This window comes from Triticum dicoccoides, chromosome 5B, assembly GCF_002162155.2.
Source record: "Triticum dicoccoides isolate Atlit2015 ecotype Zavitan chromosome 5B, WEW_v2.0, whole genome shotgun sequence".
Lineage (NCBI taxonomy): Eukaryota > Viridiplantae > Streptophyta > Magnoliopsida > Poales > Poaceae > Triticum > Triticum dicoccoides.
This window is the reverse complement of record NC_041389.1, coordinates 694,328,396-694,340,126: the sequence shown is the minus strand read 5'-3', so window position 1 is coordinate 694,340,126 and position 11,731 is coordinate 694,328,396. Positions and strand designations below refer to the sequence as shown.

At 39.7% G+C, this 11,731-nt stretch overlaps 1 pseudogene; it reads right to left on the bottom strand.

The window, feature by feature from the left end:
* Window positions 1-4,247: 4,247 nt before the first annotated feature.
* LOC119306698 overlaps window positions 4,248-11,731 on the bottom strand; it is a 10,356-nt pseudogene continuing 2,872 nt past the window's right edge.

Sequence of the window (11,731 nt, the reverse complement as noted above, 5' to 3'; positions counted from 1 at the left end):
GAAAGTAAAGCATGTAACTTGCAAGAATGTAAAGGGATGGGATTAGAATGTGCAAACGCAATTTGGAGACATGTATGTTTTTGTCGTGGTTCCAATAGGTGGTGCTATCGTACATCCACGTTGACGGAGACTTCAACCCACGAAGGCTAATGGCTGCGCGAGTCCACGGAGGGCTCCACCCATGAAGGGTCCACGAAGAAGCAACCTTGTCTATCCAACCATGGTCGTCGCCCACGAAGGACTTGCCTCACTAGGGTAGATCTTCACGAAATAGGCGATCACCTTGCCCTTACAAACTCCTTGGTTCAACTCCACAATCTTGTCGGAGGCTCCCAAGTGACACCTAGCCAATCTAGGAGACACCACTCTCCAAGAAGTAACAAATGGTGTGTTGATGATGAACTCCTTGCTCTTGTGCTTCAAATGATAGTATCCCCAACGCTCAACTCTCTCTCACAGGATTTGGATTTGGTGGAAAGAAGATTTGAGTGGAAAGCAACTTGGGGAAGGCTAGAGATCAAGATTCATATGATAGGAATGGAATATCTTGACATCAACACAAGTGTAGGTGGTTCTCTCTCAGAAAATGTATGTTGGAAGTGTAGGCATGTTCTGATGGCTCTCTCCACGAGTGAAGAGTGGGTGGAGGGGTATATATAGCCTCCACAAAAAATCTAACCGTTACACACAACTTACCAATCTCGGTGGGACCGAATCGTGAAACTCGGTCGGATCGATTTAGCAAATAATGTGACCGTTAGGATTTTCGGTGGGACCGACATGTCAACTCGGTGGGACCTATATGGTTAGGGTTAGGGCATAACGTAATCTCGGTGAGACCGATTACACAAACTCGGTGGGACCGATTTTGGTAATAAGCTAACCAGAGAGTTGGTCAGGCAAACTCGGTGGGACCGATTCGCTCATCTCGGTTAGACCGAAATGTTACGGAGAGGAACAAAGAGTTTGCATTGTAATCTCGGTAGGACCGATTACACAAACTCGGTGGGACCGATTTTGGTAATGGATACATACATGGAGATTACAATCCCATCTCGATGAGACCGAGATCCCTATCAGTGAGACCGAAAAGACTAGAGTTTTGTGGCAGTGGCTATGTCAACAGAACTCGGTGGCGCCGGATAGAAAGATACGGTAGGGCTGAGTTTGACTTTTGGTTTGGGATATATGTGGATGTGAGAAAGTAGTTGAGGGCTTTGGAGCATATCACTAAGCATTTTGAGCAAGAAACTCATTAAGCAACACCTCATCCCCTCTTAATAGTATTGGCTTTCCTATGGACTCAATGTGATCTTGGATCACTAAAATAGAAAATGTAGAGTCTTGTGCTTTGAGCTTGAGCCAATCCTTTGTCCTTAGCGTCTTGAAAGGGTTCCACATCCTCTAGTCCATGGCACTCCATTGTTGAACTTATCTGAAACATACTAGGTAAAAGTGTTAGTCCAACAAGAGATATGTTGACATTAATTACCAAAATCACCTAGGGAGCACTTTGTGCTTTCACGGTGCCCCGATGGCAGCGGAGCTCACCAGTGAGGCTTTTTGCTTGGCTGCGCTCGTGCTGCGTGCCACAACTGCTTGCTCGCCGCTGTGCTGCTTGTGCCCGTTATGCTCGCCGGCGCGCCGTTGCATGCTCCGGTGATGCGCTACCACCACTAGTCTTCTTGCTCTGGTGCTGCACGCTGCCGCCGCCGCTGCTTGCTCCATGCTTAGGCCGTTGCACTGCCGTTGTGCTTGAAGGAGGAGGCGACGGCCATTCTGTGTGGTGATTCGGAAGCCAGAGCCGCCACTAGCCCCCCTACCCCATGCTTCCAGGAGCAGGACACCGACCGACTCGTGCGCCTCGGCTGTGGCCACCTACCTCAACCTCGACCTTGACTAGGCTATGGTCGTGGCAGGCACGAGGCCAGAGCCGCCACTGCGCAGTAAGGAGGCGCGAGCATCTTGGCCCAGGCCGCGGCGGCGCTGGTCTGCGGGAACGGCGGCGGGGGCCTGATCCCGATTGGATCGGGTAGGGAAGGGATATTTTTTTGGAGGGAGGGTTCTTTTTGAAAAAGATCAGTCTCACATTGTCTATTGTGAGTGTTATGCCACATCATCAAATGCAGGCCCCACATGTCATAGTCGCGGTTAAAATGTTCAAATAGACTGATCAGTGTTTTTACAAAAAAAAAAGACGAAAGTCAGTGGTTTCTGGCCCAAATTCCTAAAAGGGTGTTTTCTATGCGTCAATGTGGTGGTTTTCTAAAATTCAATCGTTTGTCAAGTTTGCGTGTTTGGAGGTCCGACTGGACTGCGGGACTTGGACTATATATGACTCTGCTTACATCTTCAGTGTGAGGCTCTTCTATCACCTTCGGTCAGAAGAGAAGGCACCTGAGCCTCAGCGTGAAGCAGTCATCATTGCAGTTTGGGCTTCTCAATTAAAACAAAAACAAGAAAAAAGTTTGGGCATCTCAATGAACTTGGTCCAGCGCCCCAAGTATCACCGACTGACTGAAAGGTAGTACTATGTGTTAATTTCGACCTCTAAATTTCTACTGACCTTTCCATCTGTCTCCAGTATATATGTACTCAAAATGTACTTCACCTTGACAGCCGTTGTTGTATAGCCGCTGACACTGAATGTGCTCGATCGAGCTAACGACCTTGACTTTGCCGATACGGCGATACCCTCGAGCCGCCGCGAGTAGCTAGCTAGTCACCTCAAAGTTGTGGGCGGTGGTGACGTACGTACCATGTCAGGCATCTGGACGAGGTCTCGGTCTCGGTCTCGGATATGGGCCTGTTAACCGAACAAGATGAGCTGTTGGCCATGGCGTGGAAGAGTATGGAAGTTGGGAGCTAGCACTTGTACCTCAAGAAGAAGATGAGTACTACGTATTATTCTATAGTAATGGAACAGAAGTTCGGGTACGTGCATATATATAGAAGTTCTAGTAATGGAACATAACTTCAGTAACAAGTTTTTTTTGTGGAATTTGCTAAAGTACAGTACAAAATCCACTGGGATTTTGTACTCCCTTCGTCCGAAAAAACTTGTCCCAAGCTTGTCCATCTAATGGATGTATCTAGCACTAACTTGGTACTAGATATATCCATTTGAGGGACAAGTTTTTCCGGACGAAGGGGGTACACCACTAGCATGTTTTACTGGGCTAGTTTGGTGCTACAAGAATGGTGACTGCTGGCGTTATGTCGCATAAAGGTTTACAAGAGCTTACGAAACACCACTGTGCTCTAGCAAAACCGCTGAGGTACATGCATTGATGCGCTGGAGTTCTATTTATTGAGTTGCACTATGGCGCGACTGGCTCACCCGCACTGTCTTTCCATGTGGCCACAACTCCTGTCGCAAGAACAAGTGCATGGCTGTGATCTTCAGATGGATGGAACTTCGTGTTCTAAGGCGACACGCTGTCAGGGCAAAAATATTTTTGCGAGCATCATATAGCGGATCCTCATGTTTGTATGCTGGGATTTATCATTGCTTTCCTATCTGGATGGATTAGCGATGGAAACCAAGAGGCAATGAGCAAAGTCTTGTACACCAAAGATTTTTTGTAATATCTGGTGTTAATTATTGTTATTATGCTCAGGACTGTGCTATGTGCTTGTCTGAATCGCGTGTTTGTTGGCATATGTGATAGAACAACTTACAATTTTCAAGTGTGATCCGATGACTACGTTTCACAACAAGTTTTGCAACAACTGTGACATATATCTTCGAGTGACCTAAACATGAACTTTCCTCTGCATCACCACTGCGATTGGTCCTAAGTCAAACTTCTCTATATATGTAAAAATCCATAAAAAATAATATAAACATGACATTTAAAAAAATGTGATTTATTACAACAAAAGCTATAGAAAATATGTGCTAATGTCTCTAACGTCAATTATTCGTAGTGGATATATATTTTATGATGAATGTGACGAAACTAATATGATGTTTTAGATGCCGGCATATTTTTTCAGCAGACTTGATCAAGGAGAAGAGTTTTGACTTAATACAAGGCCGAAATTTTCAATAAATTTGGTACATATAATATACAACTTCTCACACAAATCATATGATTTCTTACACATTTTCTCTTGAATCAAAATCCATGTGATATTGTGCTTACGGTCAACTGGGTGATAATATTTTCTTAGATCTATACAATTAAGTGGGTTTGCCTCTTGGTGTATTTGTAGTTCGCATGACAACATTGAATTGATTTGTGCTATCTCCGTTGGAAATTGAGATACTTTAGGGAGATAAAGAAGATAAAGGCGAAGAGGGCGATGATGACCACATGAAGGTACGTGACAAGGTTGAAGTAGTGGTCCTCGAGGCCAAGGTAGCCTTCGAGAAACTCCCGCACTGTTTGGTTTGGTTGCCCAGGTACAAGAATTGGCTCTATCCGGTCACCAAGCTGGGAGAACATGAGATCGTACACCGTCCATGCTGCTGGGTTTGCCCAATACACCCACCTCCACCAGACTGGGATCATCTGCGTCCACATTGCCACATTGTTTTTGTTCGTCAGTTTAATCATGCACAATCTATCCTCCATTTTTTTGTTTATTTATTCCTTTGAAGGAAAGAAATCTTATTTCAAATATGTAACATTGGTTTGTAAGGGTATTATATTAATATGAAGTTGGTATGAAATATGCAATCTATTGAGGGGTTAGTTGGGGATTCCATGACCCTAATTTCCCATGTTCTCTCAAGTATGTATTGTAGTTATAGTGAAAAATATTGGGGGGGGGGTACTAGTTGGTAGAGTGAGGGCCATACCTCTCTTCCGATCATGAAGCCGGAGAAGATGCTCCAAAAGATGAAGATAAGGAAGGACAATCCAGAAGCTATCTCAGTGTTTGGTGTTAGCGCCACAGTCATCATCCCGAAGAGTGTGTAGTACATGTAGCTTAGCACCATGTAAAGTAGAAACCAAAAGAACTTATTGGCGGTCATCTGGAATCCAATCATTGTGTATACGATTGTCGCGAATATGAATACTTGGACAAGCATGTAAGGCAATTCAATCGCCACCTGCAGATAGAATTTTAACATTATAGTTGAAAAAATATTGCCAAGCATTGTAGCTTTAGATTCTTAACTTAATTTTAGAGTGGACGAGTAAAGTAATATTACCTGAGCTATGGCATAGGCCAAGGTAGAGTATGTGCCTGCTGCCTTTTCTCGGTAGAGAACAATCCTCTCTGTTGCCACAACCGGTTGTAAGATACAACAATTGTTGAAGCCAAGAAACAATGCTGATCCGTATATGAGCCCTAGTATGTTGAATATATCTTGTTGTTGTTTACTGTTCCATAGGTAAAGCAAGTTATGACATAGTAGAGGTACGATATATTTTTCATGAAAGAAATTCCTTAGGTTTTTTTATTCCCACTTACATGGTTGATCCAGTTTGCCAAAATACAGTTCCAAACATAATTGATAGAACAAACGTGTTTAGGAATCGAACAACATTATGCTCTGGATTTTTTCAATATGCACATCTTTGTTTCCATAGGCAAGCGATGCATTGTGCCCTAAAGTTTAGCCAATATCTTGGAGGGAAATGTAGATCTTCTGTGTTTGGCGCTGGTTTTCCAAGCTCTTCAATAAGAAGTTTGTTCTCCCTGAAAGGTAAATATTAATCATATTATAATTTTTATTATTCAATCCAACTTACATCCCAATGGATGTAGCATTATGATTACATCATGCGTACCTGTATAGGGAGGAGCTCTGGTAAATTTTAGCATAGTCCACTCCAATCTCGTATTCTGTGGTGTGTGAACTGACATCCAACATCCATGATGCTGGGTTTTGTCCATCTTTTATTCTAGGAACACCGGGGATATCCTGTGTAAAGAAATTTTTAATAGTTTTGCTCTCCATCGAGAATGAACAATCAAAATTGGCCAATCTTACCTCAAAATATTTTATCATGTTGCTAGAAAGTCGACCTAGTGAACCACTATATATGATCTGACCACCTCTTTTCATGAGTAGAAGCTGCAATTTGTCAAATTTAATTGAGTTAAGGAAGTAAATAACTATTACTTACTAATAATCTTATTGAAGGCTCTGTTTAAAAATACATGTAAAAGGACACTTGTTTTTCATTAGCAAGTACTTGTATGCTACTATCAGCACATATACAAAAGGAAATGGGAGGGCCAATTACATCAAATATTTCACTTTGGCAAAAAAACATGGTGGGTTTAATTCTTTGTAATTGATAAGGTAGTTCTATTTTTATTTATCTCCGTTTCTTTCATTTTGCAAAAAATGATAGTTTTTGGTTATGTGTATTGTTAGTTTGATGCTCTTTCTAGTCATTGATCTTCAAACCACCTAACTATTCATTTCTTGCTTGTATTTTGTAGGAATATTTTGAGAAATTTAATAATATGACTTACTCATACCTCATCAAAAGATTCAAATATCCTAATGCTTGGCTGATGAATTGTACAAACAATGGTTCGTCCAGTATCTGCTGTCTTTCTTACTGTCCTCATGACAATCGCCGCAGCACGGGCATCCAAGCCAGTGGTTGGCTCATCCATAAATATAATGGAAGGGCTAGCAACAAGCTCGACAGCCATTGTTAGCCTTTTTCGTTGCTCAGCTGACAGGCCAGTTGCTCCTGCCAGACCCACCATGGTATTCTTCAGTCCTGTTAACTCAACTAGATCCATGACTTCATCTATAAACATCTGAAATAAATTTAAAGGCATGCATTATGAGATATCATGTTATAGATTAAACTTCTAATGGTGTTAACAATCATACATACATCTCTTTGGCAAGATTTAACTTTTGAAGGCAACCTAAGCCATGCAGAAAACTGCAGTGACTCATATACAGTGAGATTAGGTGAGTGGGTATCACTTTGTTCACAGTAGCCAGAGATCCTTGAAAATGTCTCCTGCTTCTTTGCATATCCTTCTATTGTGATAGTACCTTCAATATATCCTTCAGTTTTTCTTCCAGCCAAAACGTCGAGTAATGTTGTCTTTCCAGCACCAGTGATTCCCATCAAAGCTGTTAGCACCCCTGGTCAGAAAGCACCACTAACATCTTGTAGCAACTGAAGCCTTTTATCAGTTACTCCATACTTCATCATCTCCTAGTGTAAGATATGTATTTCTATAGTGAATATGTGACTAGATGGATGCTACTATTTAGTTAAGTAAGTTTTGTTTGAGAGTATACCTTAGGCATTTCGACAAAATAGTTGATATGATCAAATACAAAGGTAAGAGGCTGAAATGGGAGAACACCTTGTGGAATTGACCCATTGCCAATTCCGACTATCCTATTTGTGCACTCTTTCATTACCTTCATAGCTTTGTTGTTAACTTGATGCTTGTGTGGCGCTGCAAATCGTAAACAAACATGATAAATATCGACTAGTTATAGCTCAATACTTTTTATTTTTTATATTTCTTTGATATACATACATTTCATGAACTCCAATGCAAAGATACTGAGTATATTGAACACCAACGAGAATCCAAATAATATAGTGACACAAATCCAATACCAGTGCCAATCTATGAGCAACCCCCTGATCTTGAGGATAGCGTCGCCAATGGTATTAGCATTTTCATAAGGAAATTCCTATCACAAGAGGATATCATCATTAGGTCGCATCTATGCTATATAAGGTATACATTGTATCCAAAACACTAGATGAATGATTGCTTAATGTGGCCCATCTTTCATCAAGGAACTCATTTAGGGAGATTGCGTTTTGTGCATAAGTGAATGGGGATGCCCAATATCCCCATTGTAACCATTGTTTGAGATCATCTGTTCAATGTAAAGAATATTTGAGCGTCTTAGAAGCTTGGTGTGCACACATGTCTTGTGTTATAGGTTTGTCATACATCTTACTTAAAAATAAGCTAAATCGCATCCAACCTTTTGAAATGACGATACCACCAAATATGAAGATTGCTATAAGAGATGTGGTGGCAAGCACGTTGGCCATTACTAGTGTCCTTGCTACCGCCGCTAATAAACGACACATGCCCATTGACATTTGATGCATGGAAAAAAGTACCAAGAAATGCTTCATGAATCTGCAAAAAGTAATTAAGGAAATTATTTTCTATCACTACAACTTGATTAAGCTTCCGCGATAACCTAAATATTGAATTGACCAAGCGGAGATGTACCTAATAAAGGAAGGTGCGTAGCCAATCACATAGTAGGTTAAGATGGTCCAAAGACTTGTCTGTACAAAAGATATTGGGATACTAAGAAGAAAAATTGGAGTAAGGATTGCCCATCCTGGCAATGCTAGAAGGTCTCTTTGCTTGTAGAAAGTGGGAAGTCGCTTTATTGTCACAACAATTTCAACCATGCCATTGAAGTTTACTATCATAACAGCCAAAAAGAGAGCTCCGATATATTTATTCGCATCAATAATAGATTTGTGGTTCATACTTGTTCGAAGAAAAATGGTTGATATCACCAAAGCAAGGACTGTTATCTGTATGGTCGTGAATATATGTAGTGGGGAGTTTCTTTTTAGAAGAAGTACTTCCCTTGAAAAGCATGCCTTGAAAATATTCCATTTGGAGAGACCTGAACTAGTTTTCGCCTCCTCGCTCTCTACTCTATTGTTTGGCACAAATAGTTTATCTTGTACAAGTCGAGGGAGATATGATGAATAGAAGGATTCAGCAAATTTTTCAATTGGATGGTAGTGATACATATGTTCCTCACCAATCCAGTATTGCTTTTGGTCCATCTTTGAGGTCATCTGGACAAATGGAAAAAGGTTTTGTTAGTTTTTTTTACTATATGTTATTATGCACAAGTACACAATGTAATACTGAATTTTGTGGATGAAGTTGTGACTCAATGCTAACCATAGTTCGTGCCTTTAATGTACTAGTTGGCCCAAAGTTATTCCAAATAATGATTTAGTACTGAGAGTTAAATCAACACTAATGTTTATCTAGTAATTCCTTCATAAAAATTTAATGTAGTACCTCTTAAAGGAAATCAGCTATGTCTTTCCTGTTGGGGCATGTGAATCCCATGAACTCAAAGAAATCAGTAGCTTTTTCTCGAGGACCATGATATACAATTTGACCCTCGCATAAAAGGATTATGTCATCAAATAATTCCAATGTCTCGGGAGGTGGTTGAAGCAAGGAAATAACCACTATGAGATCCATTAAATGAGTCATTTGTTGTATAACTTTTATTATCTCATATGCCGTGGTGCTATCAAGACCAGTCGAAATATCATCCATAAAGAAGCATCTTGCTAGACCAACTAGCATCTCTCCTGCATCAAGAAATTCATCATGAAACACAACAACACTAATACATTCACAAATAAGTGATTAATTAGGACATCAATATTGTATTTGATGGCAATCGCACTGGCACCATGTATTATGTTTTTGTTCTACATAGTTGGCACCATGTAATATGCTTTTGTTCTACATAGTTGATTAGCTGGCATACTTTTTTGTAGAATGGGTTAGTTTATGTTATTAACGTGTACTTCAGTGAATACAAAATATATTTTACGAATCTAGTGCATTTTATGAGCACCTTGCAGTAGTCTAATTGATTCTCGATTCCATCAAATAAGAGAAAAAGGTTCATTCTGAACATGTTGAGTTTAGTATGAGGTCAAGGTAGAACTCCAATACCATATATCTAGAATCCTCGAATTTTAAGATCAAATTCTTTTGAATACTAAGATGGTTTTCAGGGGGTTGTGCGGACGCGGCATATGCGCGTAAGGTTTTGTGATGTCACACATGATGTGGTAGAGAACATATTATCGATGATGTTTCACAAACTACTTAATAACAATATGTTGGACGTCATTTATTTGTGTAACGGGGGCCAACTCGCTGCAGTTGGAGGTGGATGATCTAGAAAGATCGGATCTATTAATGAGCTATCATAATCTTCTAGTTTTTTTGGAGTAAAAGTAGTCATGCACCCATCCTATAAGGCCATATGGAGGTGTTGGTCGGTGGCCACCGTCCTCAGTCTTGATCTTCTTGGCATACATGTTTTTGACTTCACCCTATTTGGTAGTGGCATGACTCCTTTTAATGTAACATGTGGGTGGTCCACCTTGGGGAATTGGTTGCCCACGCTACCCTCCGCCCCTCAGGTGCGCCACATGAGAGGGGAGGAATATGGGCCATAAAATGACACGCACATCATAGGTAAGTGCTCATGCACTTCCTCTTGACACATATAAATACCAAAATTCCTAATTCATAAATAGTATAACTTTTGGGAGGCCACCTGCTAAGAAAATTACTAGCGGTCCCTTTCAGACATGTCCCATGTTTTATTTTAAACTAACCAATTCCCTCGTAAGAGAACTTCCATTTTTGGACCCCAATTTATTACCTTTTTGGAACTTTGGAACAACTTGAAAACTTCATAATTTTTCTAAAATAGGGGATTTCAAATTTTATGAAGATAATAAAATTTACACGAAAGAAAGATATGGTGGGCCCCTATAGTTGTATCCATGTGATAACAACATAAAACATGATGAAAAAGCTGGTAGTCACCTAGTTTGGTCGGAGAGTGACTCAGTAATGGGCAGGTGAATATGGACACGACCACCCACCCTTTAGCCGTTTCATTTTAAAGGAGATTCAAAATTATTCTAGAATCTAGATATTAGCAGAATTTTTGTCAAATGGTAGAAGTTGATGCCAAAGGTCCAAAACACTCAAAATAACTAGGCATAATATGGAAACTAAATGATAACAACATATTTTTCAGGAGTGTTAAATAACACTGCATAGCTAGACATGCATTTAGATTTTTTATCTAGAATTGAATATATAATATCTTAAGTATTTTACAATATTTTTTCAATGTTTTATTTTTTTACCAAATTTTCAACATTTTTCATCACACCAATCACATTCTGAAGCACGTCACGTGCAACATTAGCAAAATTTCCACATCATACCGCATGTTAGAGGGAATGTTCACAAAACAATTTTATTTATCCCAAATGATAAATATTTATAAAGGTTTGGAGTATCATATTTTACATCTCCTCGTTTAGCTTTGACCTCATATCCAAGCTTAGGGTTCGATTTGCACTAATTGCTCTAACATACATACAGTTGTTCTGATTTACTAGAATAAATATCAAATGTCAACCTGATATGGAATATGTTTTTTATGGATAATGGTAAAAGGTTCACGAGAAAGGGCTCATTTAATAGTATTGTCATTGTCGCACATGCAATGCATATTTTTTGCAAACATGTAACACATTGGCTGAATTAGTTATTGCACACCTGCACCACATGTTGTTTACAAACTTAATGACATATACATAGCTACACTAGATGATTGCATGAACACACATGGTTGACAAAATAAAGCTATTTTAAGATCATCATTGCCGCCGATCATTAATTTTCCAAATTCACTCGAATGGGTTCCATTCGGGAGAAAGATGAAGGGAATGTGATGAGGCAGTGATAGAGATAGAGTTGGTGGAGATATTCTTGTGAATTCTAATTTTGATAGATTAAAACAAATGAAAATTGAAATCATGGGACACAATATGCCATTTTATGTTGTTTATTACAAAGATTAATCAGAAGAAAGACTATTAAACAAGATTAACGATGTCGAGAAAATTCTACTTATTTACATCCATATATCAGATTTGATGAGTTGTTATGC